We start from the raw sequence: 26,463 nt of genomic DNA, 5'->3' as shown, positions 1-26,463 counted from the left end.
CAACTGGAGCCTACAACACCAATAAGTTTTACAACAATACAATGAACATTGAATTCATATAAACTCCAAAGCAAGGCTGGATGTTAGAATATTTCTACTATCAGAAAATACAACATAAAATGTGTCCCATCAACACGGACCATCCTATATCTGTGTTTTATTCTACAACCCCCTTGGTCATAATAAGAATATCATATTTTTATGCTACATTCATAATTTGATTATACATTCACTGATTATTTTAAAAAGGGAAATTTATTTTTCTATTTTTCAGTAACAATTGTAGATGAAGGTAAGTTAATAAAGATCCATTTAATTAACTTTATTCTTTACATTAATAATTGTGTGTAATATGTAACATGTTTTACAAAATAACTTTAAACATTGAATTACATAGGTTATAAAGAAACCCTTGAGTTTTGAGTATAATAGTGTTCTTATATTTGGAACATTTTTATCATACGTCCAGTTATCATTAATGATTTGTAAGAATTTGCATATTTTTATTATCTATTTTTTGTCAAAAATAACTTACAACATCGATTAACATGTGTTACATAGAACACGTGAATGCTGAGTACAATCGTTTGCATTCATTTCGAGCACACTGTTCTTGTTTTCAGATAGATTTTTGATGGACAAATATGACACATCTCCTTCTGGATTGCTTCTGTAAACCTTGCTCTTCATTTGAACATCCGTTGGTTTGCTCGTCCATTACTAGTTTGCTACTGAGCTCCTTTCCAAGGTACTGCAAGAACCTTCCATGTCTACCCCATTTGGCTCCCAATTCTTTCGGATGTACCGTTTGGTACAAAACAAATTCATTTAGTGCACTTACGTCGATCATGTCATGAAATATAACCATGGCAATCTCCGAGCTTTTCGTTTCACGCTGTAGTTTCGTACCATTTTGTGTTATTAGCTGTGCTGTGGAAGCGTCGATTTTCGGCTGTAGAATGTATGGAACGTAGAAAGTAGAATCAATCACCACCTTGTTCTTGTTGGGGTAATATGATGCCATCATTAGACCATCTTGAAATCCAAACAAAGTGGAGCAACACGCTCGCTGTTTTGTGGCAGTAAACTCTGGCGGCAGCTCTCCTTTGATCTTTCGCAACATGCTGACCAGAGTAAGTTTCTTGGAAAGTAGATAGATCCTTGCAAGAGATACACTCGTGAAGAAATTATGGCACGTGATGTTTCTTCCACTACCTTCGATTTCCTTCACTAAGTCCTTCACTAATCTCTCTACTTGATTTTTCTCCCTATTAACTCTAGCTTCCTTTCCTTTGTAGATTTGAGCCTTCAAAACAGAAGTTGTTTGAGAATCACAAATCAGCCACAGCTTGATTCCGTATTGACCAGATTTCAACGGCATGCACTGTCTAAAAATGCATCGCCCTCTAAAATTGACCAGTTATTCGTATACAGTCATGATGCAATCAGGAATGTACGCTTCTCGGAAGTAAACAGTCCAAGTCTCGAATACATCTCTTATAGGTTCGAGCTTATCTGGAGACGAGACATGAGACCTAAGCTTTCGTGTATTTGGTACGTGAGCCATTGTATTTCTTCAATTATACACAAGAACTACTCGTGAGAACGAACAAATTCGTCGTCCAAACTACACAGATGCTCTGCACCAAACAAAGTATGCATGCAGTTTCGTTCAGAAAGATCCGGAAAATTGCGGCACCTGTGCTTTGAAACCAATAAATTGAAATACCCAACAATGGTTATGCAGACTATTGTCGACAACCAAAAAAATTCTTTTCTGCAGTATCCGTCTGCAACTTAGGATATTTGTTTTCCTGGGTAAACTGAACAGGCAAAGGGTACTGTATACGATTTCAATTGATTGATTTGTTTTATTTTACTTCGCGGTTTGTGGCTCTTGGCTAATTTGCGAAGATGGGGATCAGTGATGAAATTATGAAATTGATGAATGGACATTTGCAAAGAACCTTGCCCGAGGGGTATTCGAAGCCGGGACCATTGACGTCGCAGTGCTATGTGCTAACCACTCAGCCACGGGGTCCAGGAATACGCTTTTCAAGGTTGTGACTATCCTTGAAAAATCACAAAGGCCAAGATGGATATTTCTGCAGTAGAAAAAATAGGCCTATATATTTAATAATAAAAATCGGGCCTAAAGGACCTGTCCGTCCGCAACGCGAGTAATACATTTTCTGACCAAACTTAAAAAATAGCCAAAGATTACAATAAATGATTTCAAAGGCCTTCGATTATTGACGAAAGGAAAGGAGAACACATTTATTTGCAAAGACCCGTCAGTGTTAAACAGGGAGACTTTGTTTTTAAACACAAAATTGTTCTACCACACACTTGTTTTTGACACTGTATGCGGATAAATTTTACACACACACATATGTATATACAATCATATTAAGGGTGATTTCCTAAAAAGAAAAAATGGGAATATTTTGTTATATATGGTAGTTTGGTCGCATTGTAATCAAGGAGTCCATTCATCGATACCCGGTGGTGGCACATAGTGGCTCGGATCCCACTTTAAACTTTAGGCCCAGTCCCCATTAGCCTTAATGTGCATAATGTGGACTTAAAACACCAACTCAAATAAACTAATGCTGGTCTGGCAAACATACATTTGTTCGGGGCGTTACAACATTATGAATGCTTTGAATGCTCCGTACATCTTAGGAAGACATGGCTTCCAATACACAAGTTGTAATTTTGTCGTGGGAGACCTTCGTTACACCATTTCACTTTTCATCCCCTGTGTTTATTAAAATGAAGATAATATCAGCAAATTAACATTATGGTATACGTGCAGCGTATTCAGTATGGAAAACACATTTTATGAGCTGATAACTCACAAAAGTTTCTGACTTTTTCGAGGGCATAATTAGTTTGAAATTCTACTAAAGTGGAACAAAGCAAATTTATCCTAAATTTTTGCCACAAGTTTGAAAACTCGACCGTGCAAATACAGTTTAGCATAAAGTTTGAAGCATATTCATCTAAGCGGCTTAACACCACTTTTATTGAAACGCATGAAATTTTCCAGAATGTCCACGAGAAACGTTACACAAGGCCGTGAACTACCACAAAGCAAGAAATGCTGATGGAAACATATCGTCAGAGTTACAGACATCTAGCGAAATCATGGTTGGAATTTCAAAATGAATCGTATTTTGGCATTTTGATATAAACTAGCAATCAAAACTTTACATTAATAGATACTTTCATACTCTCAATGCAGAATTTCCCCGCCGGTGAGTGCAGTTACAGCCTGCTATTTCTAATTTAGTGAGGAAATCCTGCATCACCTCATATTTGTAACGCAAATATGTGACACGTACTCAATTCCTAAATTAATTATATCAGCTGATGTGGGCGCCTCCTCTTCATGGTGGACAAATAAGGAAATGGACCTTAAGAGCAAATTATTAAAGAATTTGTGTTCAACTTAATCTTAACGTCGAAAATATAGCGAATAACGTCACCTACATATGGAAGGAGAGGATGCGTCAGGAGTCATAGTGAGGTAACATTAACCAACCCCAAGGGAACAAACAATATTATCAACTGGGTAGTTCACGATATGATTAACACTATTGATCTTACAATTATAAATTTCGAGACACTAAAAAACATTGCAGAACCAACACTTCAAAGTGAAATTTAATACAATTCGAGAAAATGGACCCACAAGAATCATTGCATAAATTAAATATCATAGAGTATACAGGATGGGCCACCTAAAAGTACCACAGCAATTACTCTGAAACGTGAAGGTTAACGGCAGTTCTGATGTCACCGATGTAAATGAGGTCAAGGGGTCTAGTGCACAGAGGATGTCTGGTCTCTAGTTGACATCTGGATGTCCGCCATCTTCGATTCAGCTCATGTTCTTCAAATGAAAAGGGTGTCACGTGATACACGATTTTAGGCAAGAATTGACTCAGAAACACAAAAGAGAATTTGTTTTCTGCATAACTCCATTCTGAAGAACGTTAGTACTGACCGAAGTAGGGTTGTCTGCAATGTAATGGACAGGTTGTTATTCTTGCTCCAGATGAAACAACATGTCACAAACTTGTCAAGATCTCATAATAATGGTGTTGGAGAGTCTTGGTCTCAGGATAAGTGTGAGCGTTCAGATTTGCCACAGACATTACAAAAAGATATGGAACAAATTCTGAAAGACCATTTTGAATAAGAAACGAGAAGGGCAATTAATACGAGGTTCTCGCAAGAACCACAAACAGAATGAGGGTCACAAAAATATCATACGTATTCGTGGTTCCGACAATTATCAGAAATTCAAATGTCCCGAACGAAGGGACATGTTTGGAAATGGATTTACTTACATGATGCAAGTACAAATAAGGACGGAGATATAAATTGACATTGTAATGATGTTGAAAAAAACAAAGTTTGGACTGCCCCACTTGACCGCCGGTATTGTTATGACTGACGCGGGCTCGCTGCAACGGCAGTCCAGCTAACATACCACGTGGCCATTTTCGAAACAGGAGCCTTATAGACCAGTGATACTTGATAGACGTCTTAAGTAATACCTAGATTGTCAGCATCCTTTATTTCAGATGGTATTGTGCAATGTACAAATAATCCTGACACAAGATACGGGTACTTTCACAACAAGCATGCTTGTGCTATGAACTGCAAGTTACCTCTTTCAAAGAGTATGTTCAAAATGGTGGCCATCAGCTGGAATAAAGGCTTAGAGTCTAACACACAGAGTATCGTCTCTCATGGAATTCCTGCACACGCTGCGCCAATGTGGTGTTTCATGTCTGCTGGTGTGGTAGGTATGTCCCTCTTTCAGTGTTTCCCAGAGGAATAAATCCGAAGGTTACAAGCCTGGGGAGCGAGCCGGTCACAACACGTCCTCCTCGTCCAATCCAACGATGTGGAAACACATTCTGCAAAAAAATCCTTTCTCCGATTTGCACTATGAGCTGGGCACCCATGATGATGATACCAAATGGTTCTCCTAGTCTGCAACGGAATGTCCTCTAACATTGGTGGAAGTTCGTGTGATATGAAATTGATATATTTCGGCATTCAGTGTTCCCTCTATGGAAAATGGCCCTACGAGGTCATCACCAACGATACCACACCACACATTAACACTCTACGGACGTTGATGTTCCACCTGAAGCCAATGTAGATTTGTGTGCATTGCATGCAACGAAGGTTGACGTGACCATGATTTGAAACGGTTGCCTCGTTAGTAAACAAGATACACAACAAATCAGGTGTGTCGTTTCTTAACGCATATGTACAAAATTCACACTGTTCTCAAAATCATTCCCATGGATTTCTTAATGGAGTGAAATATGGTATTGGTGGAACTTGTGGCGACGAAGAATACGTAGCACACTTCGCTCACATATCCCAATGTTCCTAGCGATAGCACGGGAGCTAATGGGTGGATCCACAGCAAAAGCGGCTAGCACGTTGGTTTCACCCACTTCTCCAGTCACCGTTTTGATTTGAGTACGTTTGCGAGGCGTTACACTGCCGATTTCCCTCAGTTGAGTGAATACCTCGTCGAATAGTCTTATCGACGTTTGGTGTTTGTTGATATCTGTCTGCATACCCAGGAAACGATAGCACGACATATTTCCTGCATTTTCCATACACTAGGATCATGTCGGCCATTTCTGCGATCGTGAACACCATATTTTCCGGTATACCTATGTAGTACGACTCACTTGTATGCAATACCACAGTCCGCGGTTGTTTCAGAAATGTTACCAGGACTGCCGTGGCAGCGAGCCCGCATCCTTCACAGCAGTACTATCGGTCAAGCAGGGCAGTCTGAACATTGTTTTGCTCGACATTATTACAATGTAAATCCGTATCTCTGTCCTTATTTGTACTTGCATCATGTAAAGCAGGCCCATTCCCTTTCAGAACATTATTTGTGAAAAAATCATCAAAAACAGGTTACTTCAGTTTACGTCACCATATATCAACACAGCACAACATGTTTTTTTTTTTCCAGGCAGCTCTTGCCTAACAAATCTTTCCGTCTTACTTTCGCATGCTACCAGAGCTATTGATAATAACTCGCAACTTGACACTATATATTTGGACATTTCGAAAGCCTTTGACAAAATTAATCATACATTTCTTCTTCATAAATTATTATCCAGATTTAACACCTATGGCAAACTTCTCTCTTTACTCCAGGACTACCTCCATGCGAGTGAACAACGTGTTGATCCTTCAGGTACCTCTTCAAACTTTAATCCCGTTTTGTCTGGAGTTCCTCAGGAGAGTATCTTAGGGCCGCTCCTATTCCTTCTGTACATGGATGACCTCCCTGAAAACTGTCCTCCCTCCCTATCAATATACTTTTGTTTGCGGATGACTGTAAACTCGTTAAGGAAATCTCATCGCGTCATGACATGATGATTCTTCAAAATGCTCTCACAGAACTTGTTAAGTGGTGTCGTCATTGGAATTTAGAACTAAACCCTCAGAAATGATCTTTCCTTACTTATTCCCTAAAAAAGATCAAAGTGATGTCTACTTATTCTATTGAAAACAATCCGATCCAAAATGTTTCCACCAAATAGAACCTAGGTATTATCATGGATCAAAAACTCACTTTTAATTATCATATTATAGCTACCACTAAAAATGCCATGCGCCTTCGCGGTCTTCTATACAGATTTAGCGAAATTCAAATCCCATCATCTCTTGCTTTATTCTTTAAATCTCTTATCTCGCCCATCCTTGAATACTGTTCCCCAATTTGAGCAATCGCCTCATAAACCAATCTCACCAGAATAAATTCTGTTCGCAGTTTCTTCCTTGCAATTGTTCACCATAGAATACCTTCTTTTCGACATGTATCCAAATCAGACACCATGGCTGCTTTGAATATTCACACTCCATCCTTTCGTCGCGATCTAGCTGACATGAAATTTCTATACAAGATAATAAATGGCCAAAATCATAACAGATCTCCTAATCAGTGAAATCACACTTAGGGTACCCCAGAAGCAAACGCGCCACCTGCAATTCTTCCACAACCCAAACACTAGGCTATCCCTTCTACAACGCTCCTTGTTTTACAGGCTCCCAGAAATCTACAACAAACTTCCCCTGAATGTAGATATTTTCCTTCCAGAACGTAATTTTTGTATATTACTGACCAAGAACATGTAAATCTATCCCATCTTGTTATTGTTTTATCTTTTGTTATTTTTTTGTTTCTACTTTGTGTTGTTTCAGTGTAAAATGGCCAAATAACACTGTATCTGAAACTCTGAGTAAATAAATAAAGAAATGTCCGTTAGTTTGGGACATTTAACTTTCCGATAATTGTCGAAACCCCGAATGCCTATGCTACTTTGTGACCCCCATTCTGCTTGTCGTTTGTGTGAAAACCGCGTATCAATGACACTTCTCGTTTCTTATTCGAATTTGGTCCACATCTTCTTGTGATGTCTGTGGCAAAACTGGATGCTGGGCATTGCGGACGCCCACACTCACCATGAGGCCACCACATACTTGCACCAGTTCTATGTGATCTTGAGGAGTTTGTGACATTCTGGTTCACCTGGAAGAAGGATAACATCCTGCCATTATATTGATGACAATCCTACTTCGGCCAATACTAACTTTCTTTAGAATGTAGTTATGTAGAAAATAATTTCTGTTTCGTTTTTCTGAGTCAATTCTTGCTTGAAATCGTGTATCACATGATCCCCTTTCCATTTCAAGAACAGGAGTTTACTCCAAGATGGCGGATTCGAAGATGGTGATTTCTGACCACACATGCTCTGCCCGCTAGGCCTCTTCACCACATTTACATTGGTGACATCAGAACTCCCGTAAACTTTCGCGATTCAGAAATATTCGCTGTTGTACTTTTAGGTGCTCCACCCGGTATATATCATTTCTAATAATCTTGGAAATGAAGCAGTTAAAGAAATTACATCCACGCTAAAAGTGAATAAAATTCACGTCCCAGAAATAACAAAATATGCAAATTAAAAAAATTATTAGCAAAGCAAGAACAAGTAATGAAAAAACAACGTCCCGAGCATACAAAGCTGTAAATATATAGAACAATTTAAAGAAAAGAAGGAAAAAGAAACAAAAATAAAAACAAATGAAATACAACATAGGATTAATTTCGGGAAAATACATATATGTAGACAAAGATAAATGGATCCTCCCACATAAACCTGCTTCGTGCATCATCAAAGGAACATAAAATTTCAAATTAGATTAATTATTCTGACATTGAATTACCCACATATTCATAAATTTATTACCTTTTCGCCCTCTATCATTTCATTTGTGTCTGTGTTTTCCTTTTTGACTTTGTCATTTATTCTCAGATTAGTGTTCTGGAACTGAACTAGTTTTAACATTGCGAAATCCCATTCATCTAGTTCCACCTGATATCAGCCCCATTCCGAAATAAACATTTATCAATACAGAAAATTAAATTCAAATGTCATCAAGATTGTCTAAACGAACAAAACTTTAGTTAGATATTCAAATAATGTTCAATAACTCTTCTTTATTCATTCTCTACAAGTAATTCTTATACTGTTTCGACATTTATATTTGTGTTGTAGGTTAATTTACATTTCATTCTTCACAATGCAACCAAAATATAGGTTTTTCGTGTTCATTTTTTAACTGGAATTTCACAAGTTTACTTGATAAATTGATTTCCAAACTATATACGTATTTTGATTTCTGCATTTTGCATTAGTTCTACGTAGATCAAGTATTTACTTCTTCAACAAAATGCTACTAAATGGATCAATCTTTAATAGTGGATTTTCGAATTCATAAAGATATAACGTGCTTGTTATGTTGGCTCTTTGCGTCTTGTTTCCTCCTCTTGAGATCTCTCTCAGCTACAACACCTATTTTGAACAGATTTAATGTTGTAAACGAGTTTTGAAAATTAGCTTTCACTCTTATTGGAATCTGATGGTAAGAGACCTGTAGGAAGGCCAAGACGAAGATGGAGGGACAACGTTGAGATAGAATTAAAGGAAATCGGTAGGGATGGAAAAGAGTATATAGGTCTTGCTCAAGATAGGGACAGATGGAAGGCCTGTGTTGCTGCAGCCATGAACCTTCGGGCTTAAGAAATCTAGAGAGTTCGTTAGTTCGTATTCGAATCTACATATTAAAGTTCGACGCTCTTCATCTTCACATATTTTCCGTCTTTATTCCTTGGGATCTTCTAAGTTACTATATTCACTCAATACTATCTTGGAGATTCAATCCGCATCGATCAGTGCTTTCGTCGTCAAATAAAGGTGATGAGAGAATTAAAGTTCGTTTGTTTCTTTTTCGGAAGGACTGTGATGTCAGAGGAAGTTAATATTTTACATTTAACTTCCCATTAAATATAGCCAGTACAGAGAGAAGAAGAATATTGAATATCTACACCAAAAGTTTCGTTCAGGAATCTGTCTCTCATCGCACAAATTCATGTTGAAAAAATCTTAACAAACTTCCTAGTGGAAGAAAAATTAAGAATAAATGTCAACGTAAAATATTACCTGTAATATTTCTTAGTTTACATACTACTCTTTACTGTTTTGGTGAAAAGTAAAAAGAAATATAATGCGTTACACCTTACATGTTATTTGATAAGTTGACTAACCAATTGCTAGCACTCTTAATATTTTTTTAAATATTCTTGCGGTTCATGAACAGAACACCACAGATAGTAGTTTGCAGTATCTACACTCATTTGGTAGACAATACAAGCTAAATGGCAAAACAAGTTAGAGCGTGGAGAGTTTTCTTCTTTTACGTCGGTCTTCAACAAAGTTACATATTATTTTACAACAATTATTTAACACAGCATTTGTTGAAGACCAGAAAATAATTATCAAATCCTTTTCCCATTCGTGGTCATTAATTAACTCACCCACCACTTATCTTTAGTTTCTCTCAACTCCACATGGCTAAGATTGAATACCACTTCCAGTTCGTTTGAGATGAAAGACTACGTTCATGAACTCTTCCATATCGGAAGCTGAGTACTTGAGATATTAATCTATCAGAGTCCGTGATCAAGATGCTAATAAATCAAGTATCGAGGCTGTATTTATACCACCGCATGTCAAACAGAGCTTCTCTCATGACACAAAAGATAAAGGTACAGTTGTAATATGCAGAAGTAAATTGCGTACAATTTCAATATTTCTGATATAAAATAGTATCTTTCGGGCCTCCCCGATGCCGCAGTGGTAGCGTCGTCGCCTTGTAGTCAAGGGGTCCCGGGTTCGATACCCGGTGGAGGCACATGGCACAGTGGTTCGAATCCCACTTTAAACCGTAGGTCCAGTCCCGATTAGCCTTACTGTGCATAAAGTGGACTTAAAACACCAACTCAAAACCAAAATAGTATCTTTCATAAAGTTGATTTTCAGTCTCAAACAACAACTGCAAACCTTGAAGTTTCTATTAAATTTTCCGTAACAATTTGTGACATTTGTAAATAATTGCATTTGAATTCAATAATGTTTATGATAGTTATAAGTTTAGCTCAAATATAGCTCTTGTGGCTTTCATCATTTTCAACATCGAAACTGTGAAAAACTTACCTCTAACTTATTTGTCAAGATTGGAAAATTTTGCTATTATAATGCTCACAAATAACAAATACGAAGCTTTTCAAATTACAGAATTATGTAATTAGGTCTTCTATTCAATATCGTAATTTTCATAACGCAAAATAAAGCACAAAGCAGAATATCTAAAAGTAACACTAAATGCGCCGAATCTTTGATAGGATTCTCGACGATCATATTAAAGCAGCGTTCCAGAAGACAAGTATGATGAACAACCAAGGGAATTAAATTTGATTTGTACCCTGACGGATACGAGGCCTGGTAGAAGCAACTCTGATTTTCCCCTGTATGGTCATTCACATGCACTCTCTCTCATTTAAATTCCTCACTCTTGCAACGGGCTTGTCACACATGTAAATAACATAAGGAAACAATTACGTAGTTCATAAAAAATAAGTGAGGGTTTGGAATGAAGTGAACTCCTTAGGTACTTGAATTACAAAAGTAGGCTTGAAGTTTTAAAATAAGGGAAATCTACCAGAAATTGTGACCGTAATTGAAATCTAAGAATACAGGTCAATGGTTAGCCTGAAGAAATTCACCAAATTCATGATATGAGGTTTAATGTGCTTGTAAGGTATTGTTTGTCAATTGTCTCAGGAATTAGCATTAAAAAGAACACAGGCGGTTTTGAGATGCATTTTCCTCAGCATAGAATGAACAAACTGTAAAGCTCTTCCTATCTATAACAATGGCATCTATTTATATAAATTAACCTATTTTAAATTAACATTTAGTATTTTTAGTGAAAAAAATAATTACCTTTCCTGTAGACGAATCGCCATCAACATCAACGACATCAATTCCACCGATGACAATATACGATATAAATTGGCCACCGGAAATGTAGGAATCCCAAATCCGAACTTTGAAGGGGCATGAGTGTTCTATGTAAGTGTCACACTTCCATATCACATCACTATTAATCATAATCTGTCGCTATTTACCTAAATAACAAACATCAAGCATGGCTTCAGCAAATCTCAAAAGTAGCAGCAATCCTATTTTTCATTATTTTGGAACTTAGGTCTTGGAAAGCGATGTCATTCCAGCGCGTGACGCTGGAATCCAGTAGTGTTGTTACACGAGAAGAAATGTTTGCTTAGACTAACTAAAAATATTAGTTTCAGGGTTTGGCAACTAACCAATAAGGTTAGGGAGTAGTGTGGTTATGTTGTTTGTTGCTAATAACTACAAACAAATGATAATTTCAAAATAATTTTGTTTAGAGGTACAAAAAATTACACACATTTTTTTGTAAAAGTAATTTAACTTAATCATATATAAGTAAAGAAGTTTGTTAAATACACTCAAGAAAATGAAAATTAATTAAGATGACTGCATTTGCTTACTTACATAATTCGGTGAAAATGTAAGATATTGTGGAAACACATTTCTTTGAAAGGAAAATAATATATTTTTGTGTAATATTAAACTCGAAGATTCCATTAAAGTGCGTGATATTACACAACGTACATTGCATTTCAATGGATAAACAAGTATCAACATGTTTAAAATTAATATCTGATTAGCCTAAAGAGGCAGAAAACTGGGTTAAATAAGAAATGCATGTACTCATGCATCAATTTAGCCAAGTTGTATAGGTTTTGTTCATTTACTATAATTTGAAACGGCATCTTTGTGCAAGTTATATGAAAATATTGATAACGAACACTACAATACTGACATACGTTATCGAAACCCTAAACTACTTCGGTAGATGTGACAAAAGTTTATAACATTGCCTAAATTTACTACTACTAAATTTCGTAAATTCAGGCCAAATAATTGAGCATTTATAAAGAAATAACCTTGGTTTGGTTAGTTTTACAAATTGGATCATGGAGATGAAAAATTCCTTACAAGAAACAAGTAAAATAAAATGTAAGAGTATATTGGGTGCCTCTTTTGTGCACAATAAATCATTACATCTTGAACAAAACTATTTCTGTTATTTATTTTTAATTATAAATATTTTTATTTAACCTAGTGTGTATGGTAGGGACAAAATCACGTGTAATTTTCAAAATCCGTTTCTCGTTTTCGGCAATATCTTGAGGAAATCTGCAGACGTTTGTTTTACATTTCGTCTAGTTTCCAATTCAATTGGACACAAGACACCTTAAAACCATACCTTTCGTAAATTTATATTTTCCTTAAACCGAGTTGGAATTCTCAAAATTGAATTTGAGTTCAAGATTCACCAAAAAGCTCAAATATTTTTCCCAAATGTAAAAATTAAACATGCCTCCCCGATGGGGAGTGGTAGCGTCCTAGCCTTGTAATCGAGGGGTCCAGTGTTCGATACCCAGTGGAAGCACATAGTGGTTCGGACCCCACTTTAAACTGTAGGTCCACTGTGTATAAAGTGGACTTAAAACACGAAATCAATCAACCAAAAAATTAGACGTGTCGCTTATCTCGCCTCCGTATGCTGATATCCGGCACGTGAATAGAGCAAGACATTTCGTCCACTGAGAATGTAAATGCTGTATGTCAAATTTTAATTTGGCATGATATATTTATTGAACCTTTGTCACCATTGGGCTGAAAGTTTGTATTATTGCAATTGCTGATATATATTGAAGCCTCTCTACAACAAGTACTTTCTTCGTTAGGTACTTTTGCTATAATAAATAATTGAAATTTTAGCTCGAACAATTGCAAGCAACACTAGCTTCGATTTGAGAGTGCTAGTGTTCAATCTACCAGATTTAACACTGGATTCTGGAAACTTTATGGAGATGAAAGAATTCCATTATAAATTTGTCATTCGATAGAAAAGTAAAATACATAATTCATATTTTTGGAATTCAATTAACTATTTTGATTCCACTATTATTATAAATGTTTACCTGTTAACAACAAAAGAGAGAACAGAAGACCACTACTATTGCTAAGCAACTCCCACAAGTGACTGAGGTTAGAATGCAAGTGGTTTATCTCATACTTGAGTGGCGCTTTTGGATGGTTGAGAAAATTGTCGTAAGGTTTAATTGGCTGTTGGAGAGTGCAAACAAACAACATATTACTCGTAATCGTATCATTCTCATTTTCTCATTGCATTTCCGAAGAAATGGATGAGAAGCCGAAGCACTGCACCACGTCTCATACCCTCTGTTATGGAATGTAGCTTACTAATCATCATTCATCCTTGGTGATAAAGCACTCTCTGCTCGTGAGCTTGGTGGTAAGGCGCTAGGGGTACTAAATTTGCGCACTTGAATGGCAACACATGACACTTGAGTTTCACACCCCCTAAAGACTGGATCAGCATGGGTAATGTAAGGATATACCTGTCTCTGTACTCCAACTGAAAATCTGCTGGGAGAGGCTATGCTTGCGACTGTACGTAGAGTCTGACTTCTGACTCGCGTTAACACACTCCCCCTAGAACCTCCTCCTCTCTGTCTCTATTCAGTCGTAACTTGCTTATCAATAACTGAATTAGAACTGACCCCGAAATCTCTGCCTCCCAGACATTTAATGCAATTCAATTTACTAAACAAATGCACAGTCAAGACTGTAGCCTCTTCCTGGATTTTGTCCGTTTATATGTTTATACCGCTGATGACCAGGAAGAGCTTCAAAATGCTGTCTGACACTGCATTCCTGTGATGTTTCTGAATATTTCCTGATTGGAAAAAGATGGTTGAATGACTAGAAGTTCGAGTTCGTTGTCCATAATAATTAAAAGATAGTTCGGATCGTTACGGAATTGAAATATGTGGTTGTTGGAATCCCCCAAGTATCGATACCTCTATCAGTGGCGTAGCGTGATTCTATGAAAGGTGTAAGGTTTCCTTAGATAAACCTGATCTGAATATTGGATAAAGAAAACCCAAAGATATTTTAACTAAATAGAATCTATTTGAACGTAAGTCATGCATGGGTATACTCAATTTCAAACACAAAATGCACACACTCTATGTTAACAATAATAGCATATGTATGTATTACTTAATGAAAATTCTCATTTATACTGTAACTCGATCCGACGATCCTTTAGTCTGAACACCTCCATCACGTCGTCGTAGAATCGGGAGTTTCTGGTCAATTTCTTTAGCAGCTCCTTTTCAATGGACATCAGTCCCAAGTCAGATTTCCTTGCCTGAGTCTGTGCGCTACGTTGAAATGTATGAATCCTCTTCAGTGCAGAAAACTACTTTTCCACCGACGAGCTTGAGGCAGGAACAGTGAGGAAGAATTATGTTAGTTTGTACACTTGTTCAACAGCTTCATTCAAATGGGTAGTACGCAAGTACTCATGAAGTTCAAACACACTCTTTACTCGATATTCGGTTTCAGAATAAATTACCTGTAGCTCAACTTTCAACTGGTAGCAATTGACAAATTTCTCATACATCTTAGTTAAGGACACAAACTCTTCTTCTGGAAAGGCCATGTCATATTTTTATTCTTATTATTCTTTTTCTTTCACTAAAAAGCCATTTGTGGGAAATGCGTAGGATACAATTTGCAAATGCAAATGCATTCGAGAATATTGCTCATTATCATGGTTACGATATTTGCGGACATTTTGAAAAGCATATCAAGCAACTTAGTCAAAGGAAAAGGTAAAACAAATCTGTAAATCATAACGCTAAGTATTACGCGTATGCTTTTAACATTACGGGCAACTGGGATGCACGCGTCTAACTTTGCGGGCGCTGCCGGATCTAGGGTTGCCAGACATTCCTCTTTTATCTTTAACTTCGCTGCTTCTCATGAGGGTAATATCCAACATTAAACCATCTCTTTGTGAACTTAATAGTTAGTTTACACATTTAAAATGACACTCGTTTTGTTAGCTACACCTCCCGTAAAGCATTCTTGACAGAACACGGGAGTCGATTTTCTTTTATCTCTTTCGACCGTGGCAAACAGACACAGCGGGGACAGAAATCTCGCCAGTTAGCACCTACTGGTAATGCGCCTTACAGAGCGTGAGAATAGGGGCGCCCTGTCATTGGTTGAGAAGATACTACGTAACCACACACACCCGCCATGGGCGAGTCCAAATCATATCTTCCATTCACCCGCACGCAAGTCCTCTCAAGAAGCCTTACAGAGAAACAACTCGAATCAAAACAAGTCCTCAATTGTTTCGTTAAAAGTTCTACTTGAAGTCTGAAATTACTATGTGTGTTCAAGCGATAAATACGGGAATGAAATACGTTTTCGTCAATAATTTCAACTTGCAAGGTGGACTTACAAGCCTTACGTGGGCACTACGCCGCTGGCCTCTATTGTTTATATTGTTCATAAATGACCTTCCAGCAAACTTTAAAAGCGCCCAATTTACTTTTCTTACTGCTTTCAGCAAACAAACTTTCTATGAAAAACGGAAAAACTAATATAATAAAATCTGGTGTGTCTAGAGCCAAAAACTCTTCTTTAAGCAAGATAATTTCACAGTAGTGCATGCCGTTATAACAGCTACTTGCAATACAAAATGTCTTGGAATTTTTATAGACGAGTGTCTAAACTGGAACGTTCACTTAGATCATTTATTTAAGAGGCTCAACACTATATATTGCCAATTAAGAACTCTAAAAAGTAGTTTCAATACGGTGTGTATGTCAAATGTCTATTTCTTAAACTTCGAAAGTATTTTGAGATATGGTATCCACTCTGTACAATCGCAGAGGGTTTTTAAAATTAAAAAAAAGAGCATTGCGTATTTTGGCAAATATACAAGAAACTCATACATGTAAACAAAATTGCATATTAACACTTCCAAGTTTGTACATACTTGTAACACTCACTTTCATACACGAAACAAAATCGAACTATCCAAAGAACATAGACACTCACAATTAAAATACCAGACAAAAAAATAACTTTCATATTCCCAAACTGTGTCTAACTGCTAACCAAACAGGACCTTTTTACACAGGCATCCAGTTATACAATATGTTATCAAATAGTTACAAAACGTTTGAAAGAACCATGACCTTTAAATATAAGGTGAAAAAATTGCTATAGGAATATACATTTTATTCACTTAAAGAATTCCAAGAATTAAATAACTTTCTAAAATAAATTTAGATTGTATAAACTATATAATATTGTACTTTTACAGCACTAGTCCACTTAATGATATTTTGTCACTGTATGATGTTACTATAATATTATGTTATACTGAATAGATATATGTATATTATGTGCGATGCCAACATGAAGTATTTTATAATATACATGCACCAATGTCCCTCAGGTGTACTATCGGCGTATTCAATTTTCCTCATTTTTCTTCTTTTTCTCATATATCTTTATCATTTCATTCTTATTTTCTTTTCTTCCTCCTTGCATTTTCATTAACCATTTCAAGTGTGCCTTAATATTGAAACAAGGATTTCGATTTTCACTTTTTGAAAACCAAGAAACGATCGTCAACTAGTTATTTCGACATGGATAAATTCGCGCATCCTAAGTTGAAATACGTCTCGCATATCTTGAACTGAACTGTTTCGTCTAAGGGTATGTCTTCGTCATAACAACATCTCAAATGTTTTCTTTTTTCTGGATTCTAATAGACGTGTTTATTCCTTCCTTACATCACCTAATTCACATTGTTCCTAGATCCCGATTCAACCTTGTGAAATACCTTCATTTCGTGCTTTTCATACCCACCTCAATTCATCTACTAACGAGAGTCACTTTTTTTTCTATTCAAACACAGGATCTGGTACATGCATCATCTACATAGTATATGATAGCATGTACAACACAGTGAATGACCACGTATGAACTGTACACCTTTCATTCATTCTAAGTTTTCCATTGTATTGTTCTCAAATTTGAAAAAAAAAACAAAAAAACAAAGAACAAACATGAAAGAAAAATTGTAAAATCCTAAAATTCGGCGGAAATGACGCCTTTTTTGAGACAGTCAAAATTACACTAAGTGCATATCAGTGAATGTGTGCGTGTGGATGTTGGGCTACTTCGTTTGTTCCCTCTATTTCTGTCAAGCGCTTGGTATCTGCACCTTTATTAGTGTCCGTATATGTTCCTGCTCCCTTGCAAACGTACCCTTGCAATCCAGTATCCATTGTATCCGGTGTTCAGAGTAGCAGTGAATTTAAAATCCAAGGTATACAAAGTACAGATTTTTCATATGTAGTCTACATAGTGAGTATCTAGTGTATTGGCTAATCTAATAACTTTCCCATGTGCATTCAATCCAGAAACTGCCCATTGTTGTGTTGAGATAAATAATACAAAGCCGAACAAATAACTAAATACAAATTTATGATGTGTATTCCCCATTCCCTGTTTAGTCTTATGCAAATAAATTCTGAATTATCGATTGAAGTAGTGGCGCCTCACATCTAAGATTTATGCAAATTAACAAACTCTCAAGTAAAGTGACCATTTAAGAAGTCGAAAATGGTCGCCATGTTGTCAGAGACTCTGAAAATCTTGAGAATAATGTTCACCTTCCAGACTCCTTGTAATATATGACTGGAGATTATGACAATGTTTCAACAAATACTTTTACATTTATTAGAAGTAAATATTTTACATTGTTGGTAGTATTATATTGTATCCTTGATATTGTTTGGTGTAATTTGTGCAACCTCCTTCAATGCTTTCAAATTATAGATGTTTCATGAGAATTTTCACCCCACTTCTTTGAATAAAAGAAGTAGATTTTAGATAAGGGATTTCTCTCCCTGTACAATGTGTGTCGGTTGCAAAATGGACATATTTCCTCATGTACGTATTGAATAAAAATAACCAATCCATTCATTAGCAATATTCTTCATGGTAAGCAGTGACATCTGTCATTGATTGTCAAGGGTATCCATTAAATGAATATTTGTTAAAAAAAACATTCTACGTATTTCTAATACTAGACATGGGCATAATTAAATTGATATTTGTTTAGTTCAGACTAATTGTAGTTCTTGTATATTTGGGGTATAGCTATCGACTTATACATTCCAATTTACTTGATATTATCTTTATATTTCTTTCAGTATCACAACATTGGACGGCATGATGATGTAATAATAAATATACATAAGCATACGGTTGAATTATATTATTGTCACTGTTCTTGTATCTTAACTCTTTCACATAACAAAATGTAACACAATTTTCGAAAATAAAATAAATCTTTGAGCATGTATTATGGTGGTATTTAATTACATATACAGGATGTCACAGAACAGCTTCAACAACGCTTGGTTGCTGGTAGATATCATAAAAACAAGTAAATTTTTCTTACAAACTTTATCCCGAAAGTGCTTAGTTTTTCCGTTATTAGAGATTAAAATCTATCCTGTATGTATGCAGCCCTACACAGCAAGTTACCGCTCTGACATAACTTCCGAAGGCGTGAGGCAAGGTTGCCACTTTGGAAGTCTTACACTAAAACGTTTTAATTGTTATGTGATGTCAATAATAGCCTGAGAGATTGATTGCTTGCGTTAGTAGTATGCCCAGGAGGCTTTGAGATCGTCCGAGGTGAGGTGGACGAGTCGAAGCCTTTTACGGCTTGTTTCTTATGCGTGTAAATGACCATGCTTTCATGGTCGTTTGCCCTCAATGTAATAAAAAATCATTATCAAAATCACATACCTTCATGGTCGTTTTCCTGTTAGTGTAAGGATCTTTACAATACCTTCATGATCGTTTGCCCTCAATGTAATAAAAATCACATACGTTCATGGTCGTTTGCCTGTTAGTGTAAGGGTTTCACGAATCCTTCATGGTGGTTTTCCTTGTCACAAACAATGAGAAAAAAAATTAATATTGTTTGTGCCGAGGCCGAGAAGCACTTTTCGCCATTCGGCTTTTTTCTTGCGTTAATAACCAAGAAAAATGCATTTACTATTTTTTGCTTTGTAAGAAATGATTTTAGTGTTGTTTGTTTCGCAACAAATGCCATTAGAGTTGTTTGCTTCGTAAGAAACGCTTTCCTGTGTTAGTCATAAGCTAAATTTGCCTCACAAACCAAACATGTACTCTTCACCGAGGAAGTACAGTAGCCTTTCAGAACAAAGAAAAGTGAGAAATAAAGAGTTCAACATTTGCGTTAGAGACGCCGAGGGGACTATTTTCGCCATTCGGCTCTTTTCTTGGTTAATTTCACAAATAAAAAGGTATACTGCTGCGCTGGCTTCGCAATAAAAGATTTACTGTTTTAGTCATAAGCTATAAATTTGCTTTGCGAGGCGAGCTGGCGCTCTTCAAGAATCTGTCACTAGCTAAGTGCATCAGCGGAGCTTCTCGTTTCTTAAAAGAAAGAGAAAATCAAATAGTCTGACCAGGGGAAAGAAGGAATCCATTATAACATGCCAGTGTTCGGCTACAACAGAAAGAAAACCGGCGCCTTGCTTCCCAAGCACGTCAAGATAACAAGCGAAGAGTTCGTCAAAGCTCTAGACATCCCCAACGAAGATCTTCATTTTCAACAACAACCGCATCTTCAATGAACTCCCGCTCGGTGGCGGAAGTCTCATAATCGTGGACTTGCATTTGTCGAGCGGCATCGCCATAAGGTTGAATCACGTAAAGAGCTTGATAAAGCACGACAACATGAACGCAGGAGTCTCGTACGACAACGTTTCCTTCCGGGATCGTCTGTTCGCAGAATCTACCGCGACGAGCGTGTAGCACCAGATACAGCTTTTTTTGGAGCTTGGGCTGTCCAATGCCGTCGGCAGCGTCAGTCGTCCATCGTAAGTAACTATGTAAGCAGAAAATTAAAAAAATTAAAAAAAGAAATGGTGGAATGAAAGAAGGAAATAAAGCAAGCAAGATAATAGCTTGTGCTCCATATTTGCTTCGTCCTCCCTCCATCTTTGCCTCAGCGTCTTCCTATGTCGTCTAAGCCTCCAACGCTGCCTGCGTTGCCATGAGGGCGGATATCGTGAACGAACAGCATAAACCTGACCGCAGGAAGTATCCTCGTCTCCCCGTGGTCACCAAGGGAATCGACGACCTCTGGCAGTCTAACCTCGTGGAGATGAACACGGGAAGCCTCAAGTGTCTTCACAAGATCAACAAAGGTTTCAGGTACCTGCTCCTCATGTGGAAGCGGTTCACTCTCCGCGGGAACAAAAAGTGGGTGGACCTGATGCCACAACTGCTGAACGAAGACAACTTACTCTCCGAGGTGTACTGCAAGAGAAACAATAGCGGTCGCTAAAGAGAGCCAAGTATAAAATAGGAGACAATGTGAGGGTTAGAAGGTTCAAGCGACCGTGGGTATTCTATAAAGGTTTCACCAGGAACTGGTCCACCGAGATCTTCACCGTAACCGACGTTCTCCTGCCATCCTCACCTCACTACAAACCCACATACAAACTTAAAACGCCGTGGACGGCGAGGACATAGAAGGGAGATTCTACGAACAGGAAATATCCTCCATCCAATTCTCGGACACGTGTCTCGTGGAGGCAGTGCTGCGACGCAAGAAGGGTAAACTTTACATCAAGTGGCTGAGTCTTCCCGGTTCGCAGAATTCCTGGGTGGATGCCGACGATATCGTATGTGTTGGGACGTAACCAAGAGGCTACCTGACGTCGTCGAAGGCTGTAAACGGAAGAAAAACTGTGAGTTGCTCCCTGAAAGCATTCGATGCCTCATAGTGGGGCCCTCGGGATGCGGCAAAACAACGTTAATGGTGGTCTATTTCATCTTGGCTCCCCACTGGTTTGATTGGAAAAACAGGTAGCTGTACGTTTTCTCCAAAAGTCTCGAGCAACCGAAATACAAGCAACTGATCGAGATCTATGGCTATCTGGGAATAGCCACTTTCTCATCGCAGATGGTGCCTTTGGACGAGAGTCGGCAGAATTCAGTGTTCGTCTTCGAAGACGTTATTCTGGAAAATCAGGACGAGGTACGAAATTACTTCACTCGAGGCCACCACAAGGTCATTTACTGTTTTTGCTTAGCTCAAACCTTCTCGAAAATCCCCGGGCAGTTGATCAGAGACAACGCTAATTTTCTGTGACTGTTCCGGCGAAATAACACCAACCTCAAGCACGCGTACGACAAGATTGTCGGCGGAGACATGTCGTACGAGGCGTTTCGGAATCTCTGCTCGCATTGCTGGAATGCCCACGACTACGGCATTGGCACGATAGACATGACTCGCAAACCGAACCAAGGGAAATATTGCAACAAGATCAACGAGTTTCTCGCAGAAGAAAATGTAATGTAATAGCACGAGGTGAAAAAATAAAATAAAATGGATTCATCTCCTTTACAAAATGAAACCGACCTTCCTGTGGAGCTGCTGTAATATATTTTCAAGATCGTGTTGGATAATGAAGAAGATGACATACATAGAATAATTGATATCGCCGATAGTTCGCCGGCGTTCGCCAAGCCGTGTCAGATAGTCATGAAGGACCGCATAATTAAAATCACGGAGAGAAGAATCGAGAATACCAAAGATCTTCTCGAAATAACGGAAGAGATGGGAGGCAGGCTTGATGGATACCATAACCAGAGTTTCAGAAAATTTTCAGATAAATAGTACGAGATGAACAGCGAAAGAGACAGGATTATCAAACATATCATTTTATTGACAGCTTTGTATTTTTTTCTTCCGTCGAAATAAAATAACTAATTAGTAAGAAAGTAGATAGTCATATTTCATTTCGAAATGTCCAAAAGGAAAGCTGAAGAAAACATCAATTTGACTGAATATCTCGCCAAACGAATCAAATGGTGGAAGGAAGAGAATCGCGGATATTACTAACAGGAAAAGCGACAAAAGAAACCTATCATCGATGCCATTGGTGACCTGGGAAACGAAATTACGGATTCTGTCGAATTGTGACGGTTACTTAGTTACTTATAAGGAATGCTATCATCTTTTTGTAATGATGTCTATAACCTTTTATGCTCAGATAGCTTCCTTTTGTAGTGAGTGTGTAGGGTTGTTAATTTCTGATCAGCAGTTATAGAGGGGGCACGAGCGATCACCCAACAAAATCTAACAATTTCATAGTGAGCTCTCTTAGTGTAATTTAACTGAAAATCATGATTTTAGCTGATTTTCCAAGTGTAAAAAACTGAAAATTTGTTTTACGCGAGAGCTTAAATTTCAATTTTATTGTATAAAAATTCTAAGATTTAGATAATTTCCCCTATGACACCTAATTTTTTTAAAATTTCACTTCTTTTCAAATAACTAAAGCGAAATCCTTTACTTTTTTAACTGTAAAAAATAATGGACTCGCATGAGTCAATTTTAAAAAATTTTGAAAAATACCCCAGTATACATTCGGTAAATTTATATTTGAACTGAAGATACCGTACTTGCTTATTCTCATATCCACCAAGTGTTATGACATTGTTATTCACACTGTTTGTGCTTATAACTAAGAAGTAACATCATGGCGGTACAAGAAATATACAACTTTAATGTATTCTAGTATTGGGGGGGGGGAAAACTTAGTTACGTCAACTTAAGAGCTCTCTATTATGGTATTTTTTTCTTTCTTTTTTAATATTCTTTATTTTATGCAGTAGTAACTTCTTACATGATCCTATGATAACATTACACATATATCAGATCTATATTACATAATTAGGTGTACTTACAAGAAAAGGGCCTGCAAAAAATTAGCACAGAGTGTTTTGCGGTCGGCTTGGTCCATCTGGTAATAATGCTCACTGTAGTGATATTGCAGCGAAATTTGCATTGACACTGAATTATGTCCTAAAATATAATAAATATATTGAGCTACTAAAAACTGGACCGCTCTTACTTTAGTAAGAGGGAACAACACAAAATCTGGTAACAGTAAATGATCTACAGTAAATGTATCGGGCGATGTTCTACATATAGTACCAAGGCATTTACACAAATACTTCCATTGATCTACCGTTGCGGGACATTTTACGAGGCGATGTCGTAAAGTGTCTTCAGCTTGATGACAATTGGAACATACAGCACTGTCAGTCATTTGGTATCGCCACTTTCGAGCACCAGTCGCAATGGCATCGTGAACTACTAGGTACCACAAAGATCGAACGCGGTTAGGAAGATGAGAGGCAGATATATTTCTCCATACGTTTGACCACACTACATTAGTTCGGAGAAGCACAATTCGTGGCTGGTGGTGCAACCTGCAAGTCAATTGGTTATAGAAAAATTTCACTGTCATGCCATCGACATCCGTGTGAGGTGAACCGATTAGGAGATAGCAAAACTCGACAAGAGTTGTCCTCAAATAGTTGTAGTAGGAAGGGATCTTCCCTGGATAAATGGGTGTTCGCAGTTCCACTTCATCTATCAGAGTATGTAGTAATCCTGCTGTTAAACTATCAGGGTAGTGCAGAAACAACTCAATGTTCCGTTGTAGAAACAAGGCTGAGGCTTGTCTCTCCACTTGGCGCAAGTTCAGTCCTCCTTTACTTGCTGGGAGGCATAACGTTTCATGTGCGACATGAAACAAATGTGCATGCCATATGAAGCGCGTTATCATCTTCCGTACTTGCGCCGCGTCTTTCGCAGGGACAGGTAAAACTTGCGCAGCATACCACAACTTCGATAATGCAAACATGTTCACATACTGTATTCTACAGCGTAAGGATAATTGTCTATAACGATTCATGTTCAACACTGCCTGGATTTTTGGGAGAATAGTTGTAAAAGTTCTGGAGACAGTCTCTGTGATGGTCGTAGTGAAGTTTATTCCCAAAATTGTCACTTTATCAACAATGGGTATAGTTACAGATTCAGTCCACAGAGTGGAGTTACACCCTAGGGGTAAGATTTTAGATTTCTTTTGGTTCAAACTAAGTCCCGTCTGCTTTCGTAACGTTTCAAGTACTGCCTCCATACGAGTCAAGTCTAGCCGATCTTTCACGATTACGGTCACATCACCTGCGTACGCACATATTTTGTGGTCTCTCCCAAGAAGCCTGAGTCCCTGAAGTTTTTCATGCATCAGTCGTAAATATGGAGCCAGAGCTACGCAGAATGCAAATAAGGAAAATGGACATCCTTGACTAACAGAGCGCTGAATAGAAAAGTGTTGCAACAGAAAACCATCGATAGATAACTGGACTCCAGCTTCTCTGTATAAGCTCTGTATAGATTGTACAAATAAATCACCACATCCCACTTTTCCAAAGTATTGGAAAATATAGTTATGTCTGAGGGAGTCAAAGGCACTTTTGAAATCTAACGCCACTAAAGCAGCTTGAGAACCTTCAATATCTTGCATAGAAGTGATGATGTCACGTACACTAGTTAGAATGTGAAATATTTTACCACTTGTACCATATACATATTGATACGGCCCTAATAAAGTATCCGCAAATTGTTGCAACCTTCGGGTGATCAAACGTGCAAAGATTTTATAATCAGCACATAGTAATGTGATTGGCCGGAAGTCTTCTGGCTTTCTGGGCTGAGATATTTTGGGAATCAAAACCATAACACCCGTAAGACTCGTTCGTCCAAGGCGTTTCTTCGTAAATACCGCATTGAGCCAGCGTGTGAACAGTGGAGCCACCGTTGTCCAAAAGGTTTGGAACAATTCTATCGGGACACCATCGATTCCCGGAGCTTTACCTCTTTTTCCACTGTGAACAGACTCGTACACTTCTTTCTTTGAGAATGGCTGTTCTAAATAGCGACGGTCATCTTCCGTTAACTTGGGAAGGTCCATCCCTTGCAGTGGAGTGCGACGGGAGCTTTGATCTTCCTTCTCTTTAAACTGATCTGCATAAAAGTCCCGTAAGTACTTTCGTATTAACTTGGGTTCGGTTAGTCTCCCCGTGGCTGTATCGAGACACGTTATCCTCTTTCGCTGTGCACTGCGTCTCTCTGCTAACACCTGCACCAACGAGGCTTCTTCTTGTGCATCAAACATAGGAAGACGACTCCTAACATTGTAACCTTACATACGCTCTCTGTGCATGCTCAGCAGCACTGCTTGCACTCGTTTCACTTCTTGACGCACTGGCTTCCCTTGTATTAGCTGTGTTGTTAGTTCGTGAAGCACTCTGTAGTAAAAGTTATATTTCTTATTGAAATCTGAGTATTTGTCACGACTATATGCTAAACAGAAATATTTAATGGAGGGTTTTAGAAAAGTGTCCCACCAGTCAGTTTGACGTACGCTCATTTGTTCCCACTTCTTCCATCTTTGTTTAAATTCGGTACGAAATTGTTCATCTTCCAATAACCGTACATTGAACTTCCAAAATCCCCGCCCTCGTCCAACTGAAGGTACATCCAAACTCATGTCGAGTTGGACACTTAAATGATCACTAAAGCACGTTGGAAAAGTTCGAATCGCAGATATTTTGCTAATCATGTGTGCACTAACGTAAAAACGATAAAGCCGACTCGCTGTGTCGGCACGTATGTATGTGTAGCCGTCTATATTCGGACCTTTAGCCACCCAAACATCGTGCAGTTTAAACCCTTCAACCAGCGCCTGCAAGCTAGGTGATGTATGGAATCCTGGATATTGGTCCTGTCTTCTTAGAGTACAATTAAAATCACCCACCAGCACAATGTTTTGACGGGAGCCACCTAATGCCTTCGCCACGTCTGTAGCGTAAAATATGTTCCGAGTATTTCTAGCGTTGGTACCTGATGGTGCATAAACATTACAAAACCATATGTTTCCTATTTGGATACATGTGATATGACCAGACGGGTGATGGTAAACTTTCGTTATATGGAGGCCTTCTTCCACAACTATGGCGGTTCCTAGAGAATTGTGAGTAAAATTGTTATACACGGTATATTCACTGCCCAGACAGAAATCATCGGTCCCGACTTCTTGCAGGAAAATTACATCCAGGTGACTTTGCTTAATATAAT

The 26,463-nt window shown here is 37.9% G+C and overlaps 1 long non-coding RNA gene across 1 annotated transcript; it reads left to right on the top strand.

Moving 5' to 3' along the window:
• The first annotated feature begins 271 nt into the window (after window positions 1-271).
• On the top strand, window positions 272-18,783 carry LOC145977728 (uncharacterized). Its single transcript, XR_014440628.1, has 3 exons — window positions 272-292; window positions 11,417-11,534; window positions 18,632-18,783. It is a non-coding gene; the product is annotated as an uncharacterized LOC145977728 (long non-coding RNA).
• Window positions 18,784-26,463: the final 7,680 nt, after the last annotated feature.

Source organism: Lepisma saccharinum, chromosome 23, assembly GCF_977018435.1.
Source record: "Lepisma saccharinum chromosome 23, izLepSacc3.1, whole genome shotgun sequence".
Taxonomy (NCBI): domain Eukaryota; kingdom Metazoa; phylum Arthropoda; class Insecta; order Zygentoma; family Lepismatidae; genus Lepisma; species Lepisma saccharinum.
This window is presented reverse-complemented; position numbering and strand designations above follow the sequence as displayed.